At 37.2% G+C, this 25,632-nt stretch overlaps 1 protein-coding gene and 1 long non-coding RNA gene across 13 annotated transcripts in view; one reads left to right on the forward strand and one right to left on the reverse strand.

Annotated features, from left to right (window-relative positions):
- Positions 1 to 25,632, forward strand: part of LOC140726749 (PC3-like endoprotease variant B) — a 753,656-nt gene that overhangs the window by 650,039 nt on the left and 77,985 nt on the right. The window lies entirely within an intron of this gene.
- Positions 1 to 25,632, reverse strand: part of LOC140726751 (uncharacterized) — a 178,135-nt gene that overhangs the window by 30,005 nt on the left and 122,498 nt on the right. For 10 of the 11 annotated variants that reach the window (XR_012098715.1, XR_012098719.1, XR_012098717.1 and 7 more), the window contains one exon: positions 11,578 to 11,802. The exons of the other annotated variant lie outside the window; for it this stretch is intronic. This is a non-coding gene — a long non-coding RNA (uncharacterized lncRNA). The remainder of the gene's footprint in view (positions 1 to 11,577; positions 11,803 to 25,632) is intronic. 11 annotated transcript variants of the gene reach the window in all.

Genomic DNA, 25,632 nt, shown 5'->3' on the forward strand with positions numbered 1-25,632 from the left:
TCAGTAGCTACTGTATAAGTGCAGTCAAAAGCTGAATCCAAGAAGTGGCAGCAGGCTTTAGCAGTAACAAGCTTTAAAGGAAAATAAAATCCTTTTTCTTGTTTCAAACCCTTGAGATCTCCTTCAGTTCGCATCCTGATGACCCAGATTGAACGTGATTTCCCCAGAGTTTCAGCAGAGGCTGCACCCAGTCAGTTCTTACGCTATAAGGTCTTAAATTTAATTAATTACCTGCCCAATACGTGCATTGACTTTTAATTTACAGTTTAAATCAGCAACCGATTTGCATCAGGTGTTTGTATCAGCCTTATATGAGTATCCTGCTTCACAGCCTCAAATAAAACTGAAGCGACGAGTTGGGAGTTGTTAAATTTCAAAGACCAGTTTTATTAATAATTCACTATTTTTCTGTCTTTATTTGCTGCAATCATGATGCAAAAAAACACACCAACTGTGTGTTTTCAGTGCAATATGATTATGGTATTAGACCATGACCTCAATCCTTTATCAGCAGTCCTCCTCAACTTCTCTGTAGCCTTTGACCAATTCAGTGCTGTGCAGTTGATAATTGCTAATATTGTGCTGCTGTGTACACTTCTGTATGCCTTAATACATGCCAGGAACTATGACACCCAAATTTTAAACAAAAATATTGTTTATCCTGGTACTATCTTTCTGACACAAAACTCCCCGAAATACTGTCTGCAGTTGGGCAGCAAACAAAGTTTTCTCCAATGAGATTTTCATCCTCACTGATCTGAAAAATGACAGTTCTTATTTACACATTATACAGCCAGTTTTTCTTACTGGTATTTACCCCAAAACCATGCTGCTTAAAGGGCCATCATTCACTTTATATTCTTCGTCCTCACCGAGATCTGACCTCTTGCAAGCTCAGATAAAACCTGAAATGTACACAAAATGCTAGAGGAACTCAGCAAGCCAGGCAGCATCTATGAAGGGGAATAAAGAATGGATATTTCAGGCAGAGACTGCAAAGTTCCCTCTAATGTTTTTTTTACAGCTGTGCGGACCAACCATTTCTCTCAGCAGGAAAATTTTACATGGACCTAAAACTGCACAGCATTTTAATTATTTTAATTGTGTAATACGTGTACAAGAGGGTATAATGAAATACAATAGAGGTGCTTTACAAATTTTTACGTAATGTTCGCTTTACGCCACTTCACTTTTATAAAAGACCTACATTAGAAACCTGTTTTCGCGTTACAAAGAGGATTTTCGCTTTTACGAAAATTTTTCCCATATAAATTAATGGTTCTTCGCTTTACTCCATTTCAGCTTAAGAAAGGTTTCATAGGAACACTCTACCTTTGCACGGGGGGCATGGGGGGAGACACCTGTACAACAAACACTCATGTTTTGTAAAATTTTTATGGTTGCCTTTAGTCCAGATGTGTGGCAATGAAGGCAATGTGTATGGGAGCATTTCAGTTACTGTGTGGCCAGCTTAGTGGGAACAGTGTTTATCAGGACTGGAAAGGAAGGAGAAGAAGCAGAATAAGATGAGGGAGGGGACAGAGTACAAGCTGGCAGATGATAGGTGAGTGAGAAGGTTAGTGGGTAGGTGAGATGAGGTGTTGAGAATCCCCACCTGAAATGCGGACTGTTTATTTGAATTGAATTGGCGTTATTACTTATATCTTTCATATACACAAGGAGTAAAAATCTTTACATTACGTCTCTGCCTAAACGTGCAATGTGCAATTATAGTAATTTTTAATAAATATTTTGTACAACAGAATAGTAGTCAATATAACCATATAACAATTACAGCACAGAAACAGGCCATTTCGGCCCTTCTAGTCTGTGCCGAACGCTTACTCTCACCTAGTCCCACTGACCCGCACTCAGCCCATAACCCTCCATTCCTTTCCTGTCCATATACCTATCCAATTTTACTTTAAATGACAATATCGAACCTGCCCCTACCACTTCTACTGGAAGCTCGTTCCACACAGCTACCACTCTCTGAGTAAAGAAGTTCCCCCTCGTGTTACCCCTAAACTTTTGCCTCTTAACTCTCAACTCATGTCCTCTTGTTTGAATCTCCCCTGTTCTCAATGGAAAAATCCTATCCACATCAATATCTATCCCCCTCATAATTTTAAATACCTCTATCAAGTCCCCCCTCAACGTTCTATGCTCCAAAGAATAAAGACCTAATAAATAACATAGAAGTACAGCAGTGTCAGCATGAATTACTTAGTCTGATGGCCTGGTGGAAGAAGCTGTCCTGGAGCTTTTACGCTGCTGCTCTATTTCCCAGATGGTAGCAGCTGGAGCAGTTTGTGGGTGACTCGAGTCTCTAATGATTCTTCGGGTCCTTTTTTGCACACTTATCTTTGCAAGTGTCTTGAATAGTGGGAAGTTCACACCTACAGATGTGCTGGGCTGTCCGCACCACTCTCTGCAGAGTCCTGCAATTGAGGGTGGTACAGTTCCCATACCAGGCAGTGATGCAGCCAGTCAGGATGCTCTCAGTCATGCCCCTATAGAGAGTTCTTAGAATTTGGGGGGCCATAACAAACTTCTTCAACCATCTGAGGTGAAAGAGCTGCTGTTGTGCCTTTTTCACCACACAACCGATATGTACAGACCACGTGAGATCCTCTGTAATATTTATGCTGATGAGCTTAAAGCTGTCCACCCCCTCAACTCCACATCCATTGATGTCTAGACGTCTCTATTCCTCCTGTAGTCCACAACCAGCTCCTTTGTTTTTGCGGCGTTGAGGGAGAGGTTGTTTTGTTTTCACCACAGTGTCAGGGTAATGACTTCTTCTCTGTAGGCTGCCTTGTTATTACTTGAGATTAGGCCAATCAGTGTAGTGTTGTCAACAAATTTAATTAGCAGATTTGAGCTGTGGGTGGTGACACAGTCATGAGTAAACAGAGAGTAAAGGAGGGGGCTTAGTACACAGCCCTGAGGGGCACTTGTGTTGAGGGTCAGAGGGGCAGAGGTGAGGGAGCCCACTCTTACCACCTGCCAGCGATCTGAGAGGGAGTTCATGATCCAGCTACACAAGGCAGGGTGAAGGCCAAGGTCTCTGAGCTTCTTGTTGAGCCTGGAGGGAATTATGGTGTTGAATGCTGAACTGTAGTCCAAGAACAGCATTCTCACATAAGCATCCTTCTTCTCCAGATGTATATTTCCTTCCATATATTCTGCCTGCCTTACTGATTTCCTCCAGCATGTTCTACATTGCTCTGGATTTCCAGCATCTGCAGGATCTCCTCTGTTTATATTCTAAAATGCTTTGCTTTTGGGGTTAATGTCATGCTAATTCTTAGCTTTACATTCAACCCAGGTTACTGCCACTAATTTCCCACTTCCTGCTGCTGCAATATGGAAATTATACAAACTCCAGCTCAAAGAGACGAGACTTCATCTGATCTCCCTTCTGTACACAATGACTTGTCCACAATTCAGGTATATCCAAGGCACTGAAAAACATCCAGGTCCTCCTTGAAGAACTTACCTTCTGCACCTTCACCAGCCTGACTAGGGAACGATCTCCTAGACCGGTGCCATCATTACAGAACCTATTTCTTCCATTGTGTCACTCCTCCACTGGCATCTTCGAGAACGTGCAATGGACCAATAGGAGATGTCAGGCTGAAAATAGCGATGTGAGTTTCATGGCATCATCACACAAGGAAACCCCATAAGCAAAGATCTTAATATAGTGTGGCTGTGGTTGTATTAGGGTGGTTGAAAACTCTGCCTTAGTAATATTAAAAAGTGGTAAAGCTATTGCTACCCCATTAAAACACCAAAATTTTTGCTGGTGGACAACCAGCTCTGGATTTCCAAGGCAAGCAACAGCTCTGCTGGCTCTATGGATGACTAGACAAACCTATGGTCCTTCATTGCTTTCGAATGGCTTCACTTCAACATTTGGAAGACCAGTCCGATCATCTCCAGCACTATTGTTAGGTCCCTCCCTTCACCCACATCTCAAGCCCCACTCAGACACTGCCTCATATGGACCGATACCTTTTTGCAAAGTTTGTAGATTATTCAACAATCTGAGCTTCCAGTCCCATATCATCCACATTGCAAAGACCGTTCTCACCAAGCACCCCTTCCCTCACAGACTTCAGTTTCAGATTTTGATATGGAAGAATGCCATTTTGGTCCATCAAGTCTATGCTAGTTCCCAAAACAAACCTACACCTCTCTCTCTCTAATTTTCCCAGTAACCTATGCTTCTCATGTGTGTAGCAACTCTATTATCCAAACTACTACAAGGGCAATCTACAATGACCATCATATTCTACCAAAGTGCATATCTCTGGAACGTGGGAGGAAACCAAAGCACTCAGGGGAAGCTGATGTCACAAGGATATGTACAACCTCCTCACAGGTCAGGATTGAACCCAAGTGGCTGGTGCTGTGGTGCAACAGCAGTGTCATTTTTTCCCCTAAGCTCCCATTTAATTTAAATTTATTTTCCTTATATTTAACTCTCTTCTCGAACCGTTCATGAATGAAACCTTTTTCAATGTCCCTGTTCAATGAATTTCCCAGTCCTCTTAACTCCATCCAATTATCCATTTCTCCTTTGCTCCACCTCGTCATGAGGAGTCAGACTCCCTTTTAAGTGGGCCTCATGTTCTGTAATTCCATCTACTTCTTCATCTCCTTTATCTGTTTAAAACACTTCCTCAAAATAATTATTTTAACAAGATTCTGGTCACTCTTTTTCAAATGAGCTTCTTTGCTTCAGTATGCTTGTTCTACGTATCTCGGCAGAAACCTTACACCATCTTTCTACTCTAAAGTGCAATAAAACTGAGGTTTTGCTGTAGTTGGTGAACTTTTCTCACTAATACAAGGTGGATTAACATTCCCATCTCCATGACTTTTTAAAGCCACTAAATTTGGATGAGCTCTCTTTACCACACACAGTGATATCTTCAATCTTCACAGGAAAGCCTTGTTAATCAGATCTGGAACTAAGACTACTGGCTAACTATAATTGCACTAGGTTTTATTACACTCCAGGAAGGTTTTACATTGTGAAAAATAATTGATACTCTTTATGGAGAACAGAACTTTAGCAGGCTGTTGGACATACAAGGCTTCGTCTTTTACAGCACATAATTAGAAGTAACACAGCCTTTAAACTTGGGCAGTGAAACAGAATGAACTAATGATCTGAGCTAAGCCTTGTATTCAGTAAGAAATGAATGTGGTTAATTCTTGTTCTGGTCTCTGTCTAACTTAAAACATATATCATCGATATTGAGACCCGAATTAGTATCTAGCATAATGTGGAATATACATTTTAATAAGTGTCCATTAGCATTCAATATCAAATCTGTTTTTTAAACAGGAGTCCTAATAATGTATGTAGATTGATCAGCATACTAACTAATATAAATTGCACTTTATAAAGTGGTTGTTTGAAAGGATTTACATTCAGAGAAACTTCTCTGGCACTTCTGTAAAATGGTCCCGTACACAGGGACGCACACTGATGATTGTGAATTAGTTTATGGGTGAAATGGAAGAATAGTTCTGATTGAAAAGAGGCATTGTGGGAACGCACTAAAAGTGTCGGCACTGTCCCAGAACCATTTATTGTTCTGTGTTAGTGGGGCTGCACTTGTTCAAGCTATTGTTATTTTTTGGTGTTGCTAAAAATAAATCAGACTTTGTATCAATTGCAGGTTGAATGCAGCAATGATGAACTTGAAGAATTCATTTTATGCAGAGTGGAAAGCAGAGAGATAAACTATATTTAGTTAGTATTCAGCTATCTCACATTCACAAAACAGGTTGGCACAATGCTTGGGCAGTCATTTAGGAGACATCCTAAACTACCTTCTTGAAGCTCTCATTGGTAGGATAGGCTTAGTGCACTTCAAGGTCTATGTCTTTTAAGGATAAGACTATGGAAAACTAATGAACTCCTGGAGCTACCTGGTTTGATCTGAGTGACTGAAACACAAGGCAGCCTCGCCAGTGTCTATCCTGGATGTTGAAAAAGCTTGAAAGGTAACATCTGGAGGAGAATTTATGTTCATTTCAATTTATGTAAATTAATCACCAACTGCCAGGCTTATCTTCAGCTGAGGTTTAGTGTACGTATCTTCTTACAACCTTTGATGCCGTCTTTGTGGATCTTCTTTTTCTGCCTTTGAAAACTTGGGTTTCCTCTGGGTGCTCTCAAAGATGTGCTGGCTGGTGGGTTAACTGATTATGTAAATTATCTCTAGTGCAGATGTGTGATAGGAACATTGGGAGTAACTGACGGGCATGTAAGAGAGAATAGGGTTCGGCAAAATAACTGGGAAATGGATCTGATGGGTTTGCCGTGAGAGCTGACATTCAAACATACGGCATAGAATATTACAGCACAGTGCAGATCCTTCAGCCCATGATTTTTTGCTGACATTTGACCTACTCTAAGATTAACCTAACCCCTCCCTCCTACATCGCCCTTAATTTTTCTAACATCCATGTGCCAAATCAGTAGGAAAAATATGCGATAAATGGCTTCACATGTCAAAAGAAAATATAATAAAAGAGTATTTTGCATGTAATAGCAACTTAATAGCCTTTGCTCTGGTCTAACAAGCGTCCTGACTCTCTGGGCATAGATTTCGTGAGTTAGCTTTACTCAGAGAGGGTGTGAGCCAAAAACAACTTAATTCCAGCACTTTAAGTGTGCTTTTGCACTAGCTGCAAGAATATTGAACAGATGCATATGTGGCTGTTGTATTGAATCAGAAGCTAGTACTGAGATATTTAACAGTTTGATAAAATAAAAAAGACTTGACAAAATTAGAATGTACTCAACTAAGAAAGCTGAATAAAGCAGCAAAGTGCTAGATACAAAGCCTGTTCTTTAAAGAAGATGAACTTTTGCAAAAAGTGAGAAGATGGGAGTAAAGAAGGAATTTTAAATTTCTGAAAATTATAAAAATAAGTTACTGTGAGAATTTTCATGATGAATGTTGATGTAAGTATGAAATAGCAGAATAAATGCAGTTAAAGAAATTAAACTTAGTTTATCAATCCAATTAAGATTGTAGCAATTCTTCCTAAGAACTCTATGTCTTGGATAAATCAATGAAATTTATTTCCAATATCTTAACTAACAGATCACCCAAATAAAGACCAAAATTATTCTGTGCTTGATTAAAGAAATAATTGACCAGGGAATCTTCATAAATCTGACTAAAGCTGTCAAATTAAGAGGATAGTAGAAAAAGTTAAAAAAACTAAATGCATAGTTAGAGGATAAAACAACTTGCATTGAAGCTGTTCTAGAAAAGGGGCCAAGTAAATAGCAGAAAAGACCAGGAAATGGAAGTGCACTCCTATTATACCAATAAGGAGCATTGTAGCCTTTTCTTTATTTCTGATATTTTCTCTTATTTTTCTTGAAACATGGAAAAAGGCCATGCAGTCCATCTAACTTCCAGTTTTCAGAGAAACCACATCAATCCATTTTCTCTCACTTATTTCCTCAAAACCCATTCACTCTGTGGAAAGAGTAAACAGACAACAGTGCAGGCCGAGACCCTTCATCAGAACTGGAGAAAAAAAAGATTAGAAGTCCAAGTCACACGTGCCAATTAATATTCCCCTGATACCAAGGCAATACCAAGGCAGATGGAGGTACAGCTAGTGCTACAGCAACAGTAGAACTTGGACAGGCCTAGAGAGTGGGCAAATAGTGGTAGGTGGAATACAGTGCAGTGTTATACACTTTGCTAGGAAGAATAAAGATACAGGCTATTTTCTAAATGGAGAGAGAATTCAAAAATCAAACATTTAAAGAGACTTCTGAGCCTAGTTCAAGATTCCCTCAACATTAACTTGAAAGCTGAGTTGGTAGTAAGGAAGATAAATGCAATGTTTGCATTCATTTTGAGAAGACAAGAATATAAAAGCATAGATGTACTGTTGAGGATTTGTAAGATGTTGCTCAGACCACATTTGGAATATTGTGAGCAAATTGTGGCCCCTGTATCTGTGCTGGTCCTGCAGAGAGTGCAGCGGAGGATCACAAGAATAGTCCAAGAAAGGAAAGGCTTTATGTATGAAGAGTTTTTCATGGCTCTGGACCTGTACTCAATGGAGCTCAGGGGGATGAGGAGGGACCTCATTGAAACCTACCAAAAACTGAAAGGTTCAGATAAACTGGACATGGAGAGGGTGTTTCCATTAGTAGGAGAATCTAGGATCCAGGGACATGGATTCAAAATGAAGGCACATCCTTTTAGAACTGATATGAGGAGAAATTTCTTCTGCTAGACTGTAGTGAATTTATTGCCACAGGAATATGTGGAGGCTAAGTCGTCAGGTATATTTAAGCCAGCTATTAATGTTTTTGTTGGAAAAGATGTTGAAGGTTATAGGAAGAAGGGGGGGAAATGGGATTGAGAAAATAAGAATCAGCCATGATTGAATGGTGGAGTATTCACATTGGGTCATGGCCTCATTCTGCAGCTGTATATGATGGTCTATGGTCTTGTATTCTTACCAGCCACCTGCACTAGCCAATTAACCTACCAAGCAGCTTCTGGAGAAAAGTACATGCTCACAGAGAGAATGCACAAAGTAAACACAAACAGTACCCAACCTCGTTATCAAGATTTGAGCTCTAAGACAGTGAGACGACATCTCCATGATGTTTATTTTTGAATGCTGTAAGTGATTGGAGTTAAGATGCACATTATCTATGATCTCATAATAATAGAACAGAAATTATCATCTGAATAGTCTAATATTCATTTCTTTTTATCTGCATAAATCTGTAACCTAATTTGGGGCCCCTTGTTAACCCTCGGTACATAGAAAAGTCTGCCCAACTTCATTGCAACAAAAATTCCACTACAGCACAGAATTTATCTCATTGGTTTCAGTTTCATAGATCCTTTTGTTTTTTTTTTCGCAGCTATTGCCCTCTTTGTAAGTTCTATCCCAATTTAAACCACATTGACACTACTTTAATTGACAGTGTAAAACAGCTGAAGCAAGGCAGTTCTTCCTCTGAATGCCGCAGTATATAAATCAATCAACTGATGGTACATCTCTCAATAGTAACCAAAAGCCATCTTTCCAGTGACTCCACTGAGAGTGATTAGAACACTACCTCATATCAGGCATTAATATGGTTTATTAAAGTTGTCTTTGAGACCCACTCATTGTGATTCTTATATCTCCACTTAAGTTTTAAGCTATTGTGCTCTATTTATCTTCTGTTGATTCTGCGAGAGCTAATCTCCATAATCATAAATCCTAACTGAAAACTTGGTCAATTCTCACACATCGGGAAGATAATATTGGTTGAAAGTTTAATAAAAAAGTGAGCCGCAGTTTTGAGCCAAAGATTTGGTCTTACCCAAGCTTTTATTTTCTTGCCTTTCTTAGATCTCTATTCGTTTTAATCAGTACTAAGCATTGTATAATGATAAGAGATTTTTTTGCATATTTGTATGCAGTTTTTGCTCATGCATGGAATTTACTCAGCTTGGATGACTATCCATGAGTGCTTATTTCCTTTGAACTGTGAATTCATTGATATAAAATGTGTAAATCTACAAGACAAAGCTTTGGAACATCAGTACAAAACCAATTTTTTACTTGAATAAGCATCAAACTGTTCATTACGTGTCCCATAGTGTCGCACAAATAGTAAATATTTGTAAAGGCTTTTATGTAACAATTGGATACAAGTAAATATGGGCTATCATGCTTTTAGTGAAAACCATCTAATGAGTAATAATATTAAATAGAATCTATCAAACAACTGTAAACAAATATTGCCACAATAATCTTGAGCTCAGGTACTCAACGCTAAATATGCAGAATGACTGATATCACAATCCTATCATTATTTTTATATAACTAGAATAACTCTCTAAACTTACTATTACATTTGATGATCTTCAAGACTTACATTACAATTCTGAGTTTAGTAACTTAAATGACAATGCTTACACTTAAGTATTATTTAAAACAAGTAACATCTTGTTTAGACGATTTGAGACAAGGGGCCTATTTCCATGCTCCGAAATTCTATCTGAGTGTTAGTTATGACAAACCCTAAGAACGTTTGATTATGTACAAGCAGGCACAGATATTGAAAATTATTTAAACAAACACTGCAATCCTTACTATTCAATTAGATATCTGTTTTGTGAATCAATGCGCTAACCTTCAGTTTATATTTGACTCTGCACAAGGTCTCTCAAACATGATGTTGTGATTTATTACTGGCATTGTAAATGTTTGAAGATCCTCTAATCAGTGATATTCCACAATACTGAATTAACTCATAGACAGTGAAGCATGATTATCCCTTAATGAAACTATATGTGTGGATAGTTATAATCACCAGGTCAGTTTAGTAGATAGGACCTAACCATCATGCATATTCAATTCAAGCAGTGAGGAAATTTGCCCAAGGCAAATTAGGTCCTTTTCTGAGATCCACAATTTTTATAACCAAACCTGAAATTTTTATATGAATTTTAAAAAGAAACAGAAACGAGTTGCTCACCAAAGCAGCCTAAGAAAGGTCTGGGAATTTTTTCTCATTAACTCTAGCGGGGTTTCTTTAAGCCTCACAAGGAAATCCTTGACTTCTGATGCCAATCAGAACTTATTAGGTGAGCTGTAAGTTGCACCACTGTTTGTTATGCCCTACTTGAATGAGTGGGAAGTCAGCCATCATAAGCATACCAATCAAAGGATTCTGAGTAATATCTAAAACTCTGCTGATGAAGGGTCTTGGACTTGAACTATTGATTGCTTCTCCTTCCACAGATGCTGACTGATGAGTGATTCTGGCATTTGTTCTGTTGTTTTTGTCTGTCTAAACTTTGGTTCCAACTTATCCTTTTTCCTTTTGTAAGAAAATCAATATTCTATCATTTGCATCTTATTAATAAACCAGTTTTAAGCCACAGGAAAATAAGAGCAGAATTCAGTGACCATTCTCTTTCAAGCCTGCCCATCATTTTATCTGATTACTGCTGATTCATGCTGCCTTCTATTCCCTCTTCTGTACAGTTCCCTATAACACTCAGTTCCTTAATCTTTCAAATATCTATCTATCTCCACTTTAAATAAATTTATTCATCTGGTCTCCACACACCTCTGGAGCAGAGAATTCCAGAGAATGATTATACTCTGAGAGAAGACATTTCTATACACCACCTTGTTAAATGACTGGACCCCTTATATTAGGCCCCTTTATTCAAACTCTCTCACTAGTGAAAACATCTCAACATCTACCCTGCCAAGCCTCTGTAAGGTATTATAAATTTGAAAAAGGTTATCCCTTATTATTTTCAACTGTAAGGATCAATTTCATAATCCTTTTTTACTGTGCCCAAATGGCTCCTGAAGTCCAGACATACTTCCGTTTACCGAGCAAACAATAGTTCATCATAAAAGTGCCTAAAACCTGATTAAGGTTCCAATGAATTCATGCTCCTCTCAGTTTCGAATTCATACCACTGACTAAGATTTTGCATTTACAGAACAACTAGAGACAATCAATAAGTAGACTTGTAAATCATAGCTTACTATAATGAAGGGCCAAGGGGATCAGGAGCAGCGTTTCTCTCTCCAGGCCACTACTGCAGGTTGGTGTTGGCCACGCTCTTCTGCTGTTGCTGGATGTTTTCTCAGCATTGTCACCAACATCTCCAGTGCACTGCATGCAGGGAAGCTGTCTACATGTCAGTAGATTGTAAGACTGGCTGATGTGATCCATAGATAAAATTTGAATGAGTCTCCCACATACAATGTCTGGGAAATGCAATGAACTATTTTCAGACCAAAAATTTCAGACCTAAACAAATTTCCATCTTATTTCTTGTTAAAATATTGCTTCATTTACCAGTTGTACTTGTTTCTAAAGAATGCTTGCTCTAAGGTTGCTAATGTCCAACAGGAAGCAGTCTGTGTATTTTCCAGACCCTAATCATAGAATAATTCATTTGCTTTGCCTAAGACTAAAGTACTCATAAGTAGAGAGGCCATGTTATTGCAAGTTTCAAGCTATTTTACCCTAAAGACACTTGTAAAACATCGAAACAATACTCTATTATTCTCATCTTATTAAGAAACCAGTTTTAAGTCACAATTCTCTATAATTGGAAGAACAGGTAGTTTAAAAGCCAAAAGTAGCAAAGGTGTCACAGTACAATGCAGGAAATAAAAATTGATTTTGTGTTGTGGTAAAACTTCCATTAGTTGTCCACTCTTTTTTAAATGGTTTCACCATAGAGCATTTCACCTTGAAGCACATTTCAAGCCCATATCTGTATTCACTTTAACTGCTAATTTCTCTTGAGAGTTACTTCCTCTGTGTTGCACGGTGCATTTGAAGTCACATTTCCTGCTAAGTCTGTGTAAAATATTTGAGTGTACGATAGTTGAGGTTGTTCCCTCCCTAAATATAATCACAAAACAACATTGCACTCTGTGTCACTTCCCTTTAGAGAAATAGGCAAACTATGTTTCCCCTCAATCTATTCTGGATCAGTAGTTGTGATGTCTGACTGCTCTGGGGACTGTTAATGAATTAACCGAATATCAAGATACTATTAATATTTAATTATCTTTATTAGTTGTAAAATTTAGTTAGCTCAGTGCTAATAATTTAGAATAGTGTATAAACTTACAGCACATTTTGTTTCTGTCAAGTACCTTATGTTTAAATAATCTGCCTACTTAGGAATTTACTGTTGCTAGAAATTAATATCTAAAAAATCCTGATAACATTGCATTTTTGAATATTTTAAATGGCAGAATAAATAACTTGTATTTATATTAGTCCAGTGTAAACCTCAAATAATAATCTGGAACTATTATATAATATTTTTAAACAAGAACCCCCCCCCCCCCATTCAGTCTAATCATTTTAATTGGAAAATAATTAATATTCTTAAAATTAGAATAGTTTACAACATGAAACATACATTGTGTAGGAAATGAATATTGTGTGATTACATTCAGAATGACTTCACTATTTATTTGCAACCACTAACGTAATGTGACTGATTTACAAGAATTTGGCTCAAGTGTTAATCTGACAGTTACAAAGAGCTCCTTGCTGGCAGAATCACTTTCACTATCATATTAGTTGCCTCCTCTATTAAAGCAGCATGGTCGATAATTGGAATGCTTTTATGTCTAGTGGTTCTGACGAGACTCTCTTTAGGTCACGTACGGACGGTTGCTCAGCGCACAGCTGAACAATCGCAAATAATTTAAGCTGTGAACGTATTGTTCTCCTTGTATTGTGGGACAAGGACAGTTCAAGGGAAGTATAGCCTTCTCCTGACTACCTGCTGATGTGTGGTGAAATAAGATGGCTATGACACCATGTGCTGCATACAATTAAACGTATTTTACACAGAAATGTCAGTCCAGAGGCAAGTTTCCACATGGCCGTGCTTTATGATCTTTATGTAGGATGAACTCATAGATTGAAGTGGTGCAGCTGAACTTCCTGAGGATGAGAAAGCAGTCTGTAGCACATCCAAGCTACAGGTTTCTCATATACTCTGCATCATGCTGGGTTTTTATAGCTCCTGGCTTTCAAAAAGCCTGTTTCAAAGAGGTTTGTGCTAGACTGGGCATGCAGTTTAGCTCTGCAGATATTGTCGCTACTATTTCAGTGGAATGCAATTAGGAAGCCTAAATTAAGTGGTAATGGAGAACCAGCTCTCGAAACTGGAGTTGCCATGGCAACCACTGCTTACAATACAGCCTCCAGTAGTTTCTCACTTTATCTGCAAAATGCACAATTGAGCTTTGAAACAGCTCAGTGCTGAAAAGTGTACTGTATACAGATGTTTGGTCAGAGTTTCATCATTTTAAAAAAAGTGAAGCATCAAATAGAATCTACTTATTTCCACAATTCTTTTAAATTTGTCTTATTTTACAGCGGGGAAAGAAACGAACCCTCTGGAATGATTTTTTTTAAATATCAGATAATATACTATAGTGGATGCTCCACATTAGTCAGTTGTGAAAGATAATGAAATGCACAAAGCAGTTCCTTATCCTTATAATTCAAGTGTTGCTGCTTTTTTCAGCTCAGATATTCTTTGAAGTAGTTTGTTTGCAAAATTTTAATGAAATTATCCTTAACCATTTAATGCTCACATTTACTTTGAACCTTACCTAATAGAAAATGACTTTCCAATATTAGTTGGAGATGTGTTATTAAATATGTTTCATATTCCTTGAGAACATGACTTGTCTCATTCTAAGTTATGTTGAGTGAATACTTATGTAAATTACAGAGCAGAAGTTTAAGGATTACATAGTAATGTGGCTGTTTCTTGGTATGATGTACTAAATCATGATTAAACAGAATTTTGGCACAAATGGTTGATGAAGTTTTATAAATAGGTCAATTCCACATGTGAAAGGAATACTGGCATCCACATTTGAGCAGGTTCAATACAATTGGCAGATTTATCTTAAATGGCATCATTTGGAAATGTTAATGGGAACTATTTAAGAATCATATGCAGACCTGATCTTGCATAATAGCTATTAAACACAGCCCATGGAGGTCAGTGTAGGAAGGACATCAAATCTCTGAAAAGGTTAAGCAGCTCTTTTTCTAATTGCTGCAAAAACAGTTCAAAATTCTAATAAAATTTTTGTGCTATGCAACTGTATAAAATGCATCATACGGATTTTTTTAAACATCAAAAACAGCTTCAGAAAATCAACATGCTTATTACAAAGCAGGAGTGATTAAGATCTTCATGACATTTATTGAAAACTATGAACTTTTAATAGAGGCTAAAATTGGCCAAATGTTATTTCCCTATACTGGCCTATGTAAACTGATTGGAAATCCTTTGTGCTTTATCCCTTTGAAGGGTCCATACTGCTAAATAATTGCAAGCTCTTTAACCATCGAAAAATCTCAAATATGATTCTTTGCAAGTTTCATAAAGAAGTTTATAATCTGTAATACCCTACCAGACCTTTACACACAAGATTGACATTTCTCATAGATTACATGCAGCCACATTGTGGTATCAGCCTTGGCACAGAAGTGGTGCCACATCAGAAGTATATAGGTAAAGGTCACCTCTGGAAGCATATGTCCACATTCGTGTTGTGTTCCATTGCTGTTCTGAGATGGTGTTGCACTTGGAGATGCAGTCCCTTTAGGACCATAGAATTGTTACAGTGCAAAGGAATGTCATTTGAGTTCCTGACCTTACATCAGCTCAAGAGGAAAGATATTAAAGTTAAATGTTAAATCGAGGGGATCATTTTGTTGGCCTCCTTTATACTGGAGAGACCTGATGCAGAATGAGGGGATTGCTTTGTTGGCCACCATTTTATGACAAAGCAGAGCAGGTTTGAGAGGCTGAGCGTCCTACTCCTGCTCTTAATTCATATGTTTATATAATATCTCCCTGTATTCTAGCCAATATTTACACCTTAATTATCACTTTCCGAAAAAAAAATACTGTATTATTTTCTGTTTACTTTTTAATATTTGTAATACTTTATTAGGTAAAAATTGCCTGGTGCATTTGCCTGATTATAACAATAGCTATACTTCAGAAGGATTTTATTGACTGTAGAGTGCATTTGGAAAAATTGAGGACTACACAGAATGACTTTCCCTTGTTCTGGAATCATTATTGTACCTCATACAGTTATGAATTATTCATGCACAGGGGCTAGCTTCAAAATCCTAATGATACTGTTATATCATATAAGCTTTCAGAGGCATTTTCAGTACTATTATTTTATTACATTTATTCTCTACCTATGAGATATGATCCACTTACATAAAGCTATCAGCAATAAACTGTGGATACTAATTATTAAAACACTATTGTAAGAAATAAGTGTTTACCACTGTCCTCAAATTTGAATCTTAAGTCTGCAGTCTAACATAAACAAAACCCCCACAAAAGGAATTTCCAGTAATTGCTGAAGCATTTGCCATTACGTGTCACAGTTTCAAAATTGTAGCATGATGAAGCATTAAAGGACACTGGGCAGCAAATTTGAATTTTGTCTTATTAGTCTTCTGTTTTTAAAAAAACTAGAAATTTAAAACTGAAATTAATGTAACTGGGAAGTTGTTGATCGATGTAAACTCAATGGGCTGAAAGGACTGTTTCTGTGCTGTATCCTGTGACTCTAGGTCAAGTTAATTATTCCCATTGATACCTTCTAGAAAGCTATTATTAGATATACCCAATATCTAACAAAGCAGATATAACTATGGTATCTCTTTGTGCTAAGAAATAGATAGTCATGATCTCATAACATGCCCCATTTAAACCTTTCCGGCCATTTAGTAATTAGGCAGAAAGCACTTCATGAGAATGAGACCAGATCATAATTATTTTGAAGGTGTGATTTAAAAACAACTGCATTCTGAAGGAATATTTGTGATCAAATTCACTTGCAGCATTCTGTACGATTACCTTCACACAGTAAAACAAAGTAGGAAATACATTTCTTGACGACAGTGCAACAAACTAATTCCTATAAACAAAATTGTTTTTGAATTGTTCTCCCATATCCAGGACACCTCAGTTGGGTGTTTCAACACATACAAACAAGCTGGATGAACTCAGCAGGTCGGGCAACATCCGTTGAAATGAGCAGTCAACGTTTCGGTCCGAGACCCTTCGTCAGGACTCGGCCTTCGTCAGGACAGTGTCTCGGACCGAAACGTTGACTGCTCATTTCAACGGATGCTGCCTGACCTGCTGAGTTCATCCAGCTTGTTTGTACGCGTTGATTTGACCACAGCATCTGCAGTGTACTTTGTGTTCAGTTGAGTGTTTGCTGGACCATGCAGCTCTTAGATTAAAAATGTGACCAATCATTGTATATTTCTGTATCCCAGTATTTTCTCACAATCAGAGGATGGCCTATGACAGACGAGTCCTCCCAAGTCTCTGAGAATACAAATCTCCAAGACTGGTTGGAAAAGGTACTTAACAATTGCTGAGGCAGACTATTGAATTAGATCATTCTTAGGAACGTTGGAGCAAGACTTTCAATTCTATTCTATAGAATGTTAATTTCTTTTAATCCCAGTGCTTTTATTTATGTTGTTTTAAAATCTTTGTCTGTTGTTTAAGTGTTCCCTGTGGTCAAAATATTCCACATAATGGCAGTGGATTTCAATATTATTTTGCCTCAGGTAGATATATCTGAGTTGGAAAGTTATATATTAAAGTCTCATATAAGAAATTGATATTTAAATTGGAACTGTAGCACCAACTTTCTATTGCATGGCCCCTCAAATGTAATAAATCATCCCTGCTCACTTTAAAAGAAGTTCATCAAGCAAAATTGGACACCAAGTGAAGGGAAGATGACATTAATCAAAGCTTTGGTCCAAAGTCCTTGGTTTCCTACAGTATCTTCAAGTAGGAGAGAAAATAATTAGAGATAGAAAAGTATAGGAAAAGAATTGCAGAACTTAGAGTCTTGGCATGTATGGTAAAGAGCAGAAAACCAAGAATAAACAAGAACCTAAAATTTTAGAACCAAAGGAAGATGAGCAGTTTGTCAGAGAGAGGGAGTAGGAAAGAAAGAGAGATAAATAGATATATATATATAGAGAGAGAGAGAGAGAGATCATGTGTATATTTTGTACTACTTGAGTAAATGCAGGGGCACAAAGGAGTGTAGTGATCAGGAAGCCAACAAACATTTCAGCATATAGAAGTTAAAAAGGAACTGGAGAAGTCCATTACCCCTTTACCTATGTGCTGATGAAGGAAATAAGTGGTGTTAATGTAGCACCATTCATGAGCTCTGTTCTTCCTGAGGCACTTTAATGCCAATGAAGTACTTTTGAAATTTATTCACTGGTGTAATGCATTATACCAATACATCACATCAAATTGATCACTGTAATCTCCATCAAACCACAGTGATAGTAATCAGATAATCTGATTCACATTGGACTAAGTATGATAGAAGGCATTGGAACAGGCCATTTGGCCCAACAAGTGTAATGATAGTTATTGTTTTGAGATTTAATTCCTATCTTACATTTCTCAGTAGGAATTATATTGATCTTAATAAAATGCAGCTCTTTTGAAGGGATTGGGTCTTGGTAGAGGCATCAAAGGAAGACAAATAATGAAGTCATCAGAAGCAATTCTTTGAAAACGTATTTTGGTCTTACCAAGATATTTAACAACAGGGAGCAATTTTAATTTCCCCTTTTTGAGAACAAAGATGGCAAGCAGCTAAGATGTTACAACCCAACATGATTAACTTATTATTTAATTATTTATGGTTTTATATTGCTATACTCCTTCACTATTCTTGGTTGGTGCGGCTGTAACAAAACCCAATTTCCCTCGGGATCTGTCCGTCTGTCTGTCGCAAATTTTTAATTATAGCAAGAATCATAAATAGAAAATGATAATTGGGGTACAAAGATTCACTTTAGAGCCAATGGTCACCTTATCCTATCCCTGAAGTTTATGTTTTTGCTGTGGTTTCTCTAATGGAAGGTCAGCAAGGACTCTAAAGTAAATTAATATCCTGGAGACAGAAATAACCTGAATATTCCTCCTTACTGGGTCTGGAAGGTGGACTCATTGGTGTTCAAGCCCCCTCCACTTCCATCCACAGAGTGTGCTGGTGGCTTCCATGTTGCATGATCTTTATCCTTCCCCCATATTTCAATTCTACAGCAAAAATGCAAGGTAATGCCCAATGCCGTCATAATACCTGGTACTTTATAAGGTCAATATCTGCATCTTTAAACTTTTTTAATCAAGTTTGTCACATTAGTCCAAGTGATAATGGATACTGGGTGGATTTGCGTTATGGTCACACTGAGAATTTCAATCACATAGATGGACGTTACATAGAAACCAATATCAGGGTGAGGCATTCAGTTTGGGTTGAATTCAATTCCATGTTGGGAAGGTGCTACTCTAATGTGGCAAATGAAGGAGAAAACATGGTTACAGCCTTTCTATATTATTTTCCAACATAACTTTTAAGATTGTACATATATTTTTTAAAAGGTGCTGAATAGCAAAACTACTATTTTACATTTGCTATGTAAAAGCACAAGGATCAAAATAAAGTTTTCCGCGTTTTCATCAATAACTGCACAATTTGAGCATTATCTTTCTGAAACTTAGAGGGCACATTTGTTATGCTACATGGGAGAACATATTAACAATGTGCTAATTAGTGTGATTTACATATTCTAATTAGGTTAATTACAAAATAGATTTTCCTCTATAACTCAAAAACAGTAAGGCCTATCTGCATAAAAGTTACAGAATATATTCATTATGTTAAGAAGCAGCATATCAGTGCATGCTGCTCGTTAGACACACTTTATATATGCAAATTAAATTAATTACAAAGTACAGTTTCCCCAATAAGCCAAAAATGTTTGTCCTATATAAATGAAACTTGAAGGTTATAACCATTCTGCTATTAAATATAACATGAATTATGCTAATGTTGTCTGATTTCAATATTTTAGTTGATAATGTAAAAATATTTCTTCTTCAATTCAAATAATGGAAATGACAGTTGGAAAAGAAGAGTGCAGTAAAATCAGTAAAGTACTTTTGCAGTCTTTGAATAAGAATGGAGATTTCACCTAATATTTGTTTTATCAGATTTGTATTATACTAGTAAAAAGTGAAGACCAGAGAAAATAATGATTCTGGTAACTCGTGCCACAACTTCAGATAGTTAGAATATTTTTTTTAAGTATGTATTATTCACTGCTGTCAGTCCAGTCATGATAAGAGAGGAGTTGTATTAAAATTTATTGATGTCATGTGCAAGATTAATACTAGCTAGAAAAGGAAAGAAAATAACTGGACTCTTTAGTTAACACTGAAGATACATTACTGAATTTGATGAATAATCTCAGATTGGAAGTTTGCTTTATCCACTTTTAAAAGACATGCCCCAGTTTATTTACAGAGTTGGATGCTTGATAAGGCATTATTCAAACCACATTTGGAGTTTTGTGAGCAGTTTCCAGCCCGTTATCTAAGAAAGGATGTGCTGTCACTGGAGGGGATCCAGAAGAGGTTCAAGAGACTGATCCCAGGAATGAAAGTGTTAACATATGAGGTGTGCTTGATGCTTGATGACTCAGTACTCACTGAGTTTAGAAGAACGAGGGGGGATTTAATTGAAACCTACTTAATATTGGGAGGTCTAAATAGACTGGACAGGACATTTCATATAGTGGGGGGAGTCTAGGATCTGAAGGCACAGCCTCAAAATATAAGTATGTCCCATTAGAACAGTGATATGGAGAAATTTCTTTAGCCAGATGGTGGTGAATTTGTAGAATTCATTGCCACAGGTGGCTGTGGAGGCCAAATAATTGGATATATTTAAAAGCGAAGCTTGCTAGATTCTTGATCAATCAGGATGGTCTAATGTTATGGGGAGAATACAGGAGAGTGGGATTGAGAGGGATAATAAATTAGTCATCATGGAACACAGAGCAGACTTGATGGGCCGAAAGGCCTAATTCTGCTCCTATGTCTTATGGTCTTATGGTCTAAGAAATCACCATATTTCTGCAGGTAGTGGAAATCCAGAGTAACACACACAAATGCTGGAATCTAGGGTCTAGGGTTTTGGCCCGAAACATTGACTCTTTATTACTTTTCATAGATGCTGCCTGACCTGCCAAGTTCTTCCAGCATTCTGTGTGTGTAGCAGCATATTTCTGATTAATTTCTCCATCACCTTTAATGATTTGATTCAACTTTTCTATGCTTTTCATTAACTCAGAAGGTGGTAAATTGAAGGGAGCGGGAGCTGATGCTCTGTCTGTGTTGCTTATGTACCTTTTAATATATCCACATTCTCTTTGAATATGTTTTTATATGTTTCTCAAGAACTGCATGGTGGCTATACCACCAATACTGAGTTGTTACTGCCATACAAAGCTGAATTCACGATTCATTTTCTTTGTCTGACTGAACTGCTACACAGAATTGGAGATGGTTACTCACAATCCTTCTGAGATTCTTGCATCTATACCCTAGCTAAATAGAATCCAGGATGAGAAAGTCATTGTACTCTTTAAACCTCAAAGTCTAAAGTCACTTCAAATTAACTAATCATTGTACCTTCATACAATAACAAGTGTAACACCCAGGATTTGCTTGTAAAGGAAATATGCAAGTTCTCTGCCTTTGCTGACTTTCATAGTGCAAGAATTTTCATAAAATTTATGCATTACATTTGAATTACCTAAAGAGGTTTGTTTAACCTTTAAAGCACAGTTTAACAATTAGAATTCAGTGGCAGATTTGGGGGTTTAAAAGTTTAAGAAGAAACAGGACTTGGTTCTTGAAAATGTCTCTAAAATCAATATTGCATATATCAGCAAGATTTTAGAATTAAGATGTTGAAAATTAACACCACTTGGGGAATTAGCTATCTTCAGATAATATGGCACTAAGCCATAGGTAGAATACCCATACTATCTCATTTAAACCCACTGGGCCAATACAGATCAGGACAAACAAACCTCAGGGCATAAACGTTACTACAGTAGATCATTCAGGTTACTGTTTGTGGCAGTTGAAGGAGCTGTGGTTGTGATGTTATATTTATGCTTTAAAATGCATAATAAAAGAAGGGCAGATTGCTGGTAATGATATACATCCAACCATTATAAATAGTGCTTTATATCAATGCTTTATTCATGGCATGGATAAGCAACAGTTTTGGCTGCAGTCAATCCTTACAGACTTTCAAAAGCCAAGAATTTTCAGCACAGCACTGCCTGTGTCCTCTGATTTCACACCAGAGGTGATGATGGTCAGGTATTTGACGATTATTTTTCTTGGTGGTCTTCAAAACATCACAAAACCATCACCTGGTCACTTGGCAGATTCTTCGGTTGCTGGAGGCCTTGTACAGCTAACTTCTCCCTGCTGTGCATATCCCGTCAGATGAGTTAGACGGAGGTTGCATTACTTAACTGTGAATTAGTTTCTGCAATACTTACGGGTTTCTTCTGCCTTCCTTTCTAATCCTGATGAAGGGTCTCGAAACGAAACGTCAACTGTTTATACCTCTCCATTGATGCTGCCTGACCTGCTAAGTTCCTCCAGTGTTTTGTACGTGTTACTCTGGATGTCCAAAATCTGCAGAACCTCTTGTGTTTGACACTTGCCTCACTTGGTTTTTAATTATAGTTGAATGTTTCTAATCCATGTATCTGGAATAGCAGGGGAATTGTGTGAATATTGGTTCTAGGAAGCTGATGGGCACATTAAGGGCTGGATAGTGATTAACAGATTGAATCATGCATTTGAACTTCCTGATTGAAAAAATGTTAGTCTGCTTTCCCAGTTGTTGGAATTTGTACTGTAATCCAATTTAGGATTCCAGTGAAGAATCCTTTGACAAAATTCTTGATGAGGATGAAGCATGAAGAATAGTTGCTCATTCCCGAGTTCTGATTTTCCTCAGCCAGATGGATGGAAAGCTGAGCTCTGAATTTAAGTCAATTCTGTCAAGCACCAATGCTGTGACATCACATGCTGCACCATTGGTTGATTTTGTTTGCTGTCTACAATCAACACTCTAATGTAATAGCTGAGATCATTCTGATGGTGTTAGCAACGATTTATGATAAACAAACCCCAAATAAGCTCATGAGGTCCAATTATGGAGTGAAATTGGCAAACAGGAAGACTATGTCTAATAAAATGGCCATTGAGTGAGTTTGTGGACTTCTGCTGCTGTGGCCCATCCACTTCAATGTTCAGCATATTGTGCATTCAGAGATACTCGTCGTCACTGTTGTAACACGAGATTTTTGAGTTGCTGTCACCTTCCTGTCAGCTTGAACTAGTCTGGCCATTCTCTCTGACCTCTCTCATTGACAAGGCATTCTCTCGCATAGAACTGCCACTCACTGGAATTTTTTTTTGGTTTTTCACACCACTCTCGGTAAATTCTAGTGACTATTGTGCCTGATAATTCCAGGAGATCAGCAGTCTCTGAAATACTCAAACCACCCTGTCTGGCACATGTCAGTTAGTAATCTTGCTTTGTTGGAAAAAGTCAAACAGCATTCACTGTTCAGGTCTGTATTTCTAAAGAAATACATGATACTACATACCTTGTGGAGATTTATATAAGCTGTAGATTTGCTTGGGATGAACCCAATGTGTATCAAAGCTTAAAGAAACTTGACAAGTTTCCATGAAGCAGTTCCTAAAAATCTTCCAACTGCTATTACAGTATATTATTTGTATGCCTTCCATACTATAGATCATTGGTTTTCTCCAGCCATTTTTTAGGAAGTTTTGTCTTCTGAATTGTTCAAGGCATCAACTAATTTCACTTGGAGCAGTCTGGTTATTGAGAGCTAAATCAAAACAAAGTTTCATGTTGTCTCAGTCTATTGCCCAGTTAAGTGATGATGTCAACATTGTTTGGACTTTCTGTTGCAACAATACCTTTTTAAAAGATATACTGTACATATTACAAATTACGCTGAGGTAGAAATGTAGTTTATATTTCCCAGTGACCACAGTAAAAATAAGATATGAATAAGTTGAACTGTATGTTAGTAGACTCTGAACAAGAGGGTTGAGGAAGACAGTAAAGACATACTATACTTGAACAGCTCAGTAGTCTTGTTACATCTGAGCACATAGGCTACTAGTAAAATTAATTTTCTTGTGTGATATAAGAAATCAATCGTCTAGGTGGAGAAATTTCTGTCTGAACTTATTCTGTTTGCACTACAAACAAATTCTTAGTAAACCTTGTTAATATATATATTAAAATAACTGGAAAAATAATGTATTACTTTCATCAAAATACTGTTTCTCACTGGTGACACAACTATACAATTAAACATTTTTAGATTTCCATGTATTTGGAAATAAAAGACACTTATCAAAGAAATTTTATTTTCTTAAGTTGGCATGTGATTATGAGGAAATAAGCTGTGTGCTTGTTAGTGCTTCCCAGAAACTTCCTGCTAACATGCATACTGTAAACGACAAGATCATTGAAGGACACCAAGTTAATCACCATTCATAAAGTTAATTTATAACTTAACCTTTGCGCTGGAGACCATTCCCATGGATCCCACATAATGGCCTCTGACTGCTCAAATTCCTGCACCTGCACACTGGCCACCCATTGATACATAATCAAGGTCACGTTGGAAGCTCCTATACACTGAATCCACTCCTAAATTCCAATTACCTTCTTGATGCTAATTCTACTTGAATAACCCCTTGTTATTCCTCCTAAGTGTAACACTATATCCTAACTGAAAGAAAACATGGAACAATCTATCTTATTTAAGCAGATTAAAAGTGCCTTTACACATTAAAGTTAAAATTGCAGCATCCTTTTCTTTTTCTGAGTGGTGGGTGTAAGTTGTAAGTCTATAAATCTGGATTTTATTTTTGTTTCTGAGGAGTTTTACATTGAGTGGACTGAACATCATGAATAGCTGTAGATTTGCAATAATTAACATTAGGTTTAGTTACTTCGTTAATGAATGATAGATTTCCCGAGCAAAGTTATGGTATCAAGTTTTCATTGACCACAGGACAAAATTTTCTATATCAAGATCAAAATTTCTCAAATAAAATATTAAACATCTGTTGGTGAAAGATCTCAACTTCATTGCAGTTTTCTAATAGCTGAGCTGTTGATGCTGCATCTAACTGGCCAACAGTGCAAACCAGTCAGGATTCACCCAGCCTAATCATAGTTTAAATAAATGGATTTCCTACTTTTGCTGCCCGTCAAGCTAACTTGTCGACAGTAAAATTTGATGTGACATTTTAATTATCTCTCATTTACTTGCTTTATAGCAGCTGCTTAAAATCTTTTGTTTATTGAAATGTTTATATTTGGTGAGCTAAATTTTCCTCCACAGTGGGCCTACTGCCAAACTCGGCTGGAGCTGCACTTTTAATGTTCCAAGTAAGCCCATTATAACCCTGTGGTTTTATTCGCAGGGAAGTGACCTTAACTATCAGCACGATATCCAGCAAGGTGAATGGAGACAGCCATGCCATGTTTCTCAGTTCCCTCTGCTCCCCTCACTGTATTAAACACTGTTTATAATTTGCCAGCAATATTCAGAAGGTAACTAAGCAAACCCAAATCCTTATTAATCTATGGAACTTCAGTGAAAGGATAGGGCCAGTCATTTCAACTGGCTTATACCACTTAGACCTTGCCTTTTGCCTGTTGAAAACTCATAGAATATTTATCATATCCACTATGCCATCATTGTCCACTCTGGTTATACCTTAAGGGAACTCGATGCTGGGTAATACAATCTGCCTTTTAGTAAGCCACATGGATATTTTTAAGTTATATTCTCTATGACTAGATGTTCTTATTACTCGTCTTTTAGGAAATATTTTAGTATTTGTATAATTTTATGAATGTGTTTAGTTTTCCTTTAGGAAGGATGGACAGCGTCATTTTTCCACCGGTCTTCTGGGACTATGTACTTTGCAAACTACATTGCAGGAAATTGTTGGTACTAAGACATTCCACTGAGCAAGCATTTTGCACTCCTACGTCTTAAACACCTCGGACACAATCCAGAAT

This window comes from Hemitrygon akajei, chromosome 4 (genome assembly GCF_048418815.1).
Source record: "Hemitrygon akajei chromosome 4, sHemAka1.3, whole genome shotgun sequence".
NCBI lineage: Eukaryota > Metazoa > Chordata > Chondrichthyes > Myliobatiformes > Dasyatidae > Hemitrygon > Hemitrygon akajei.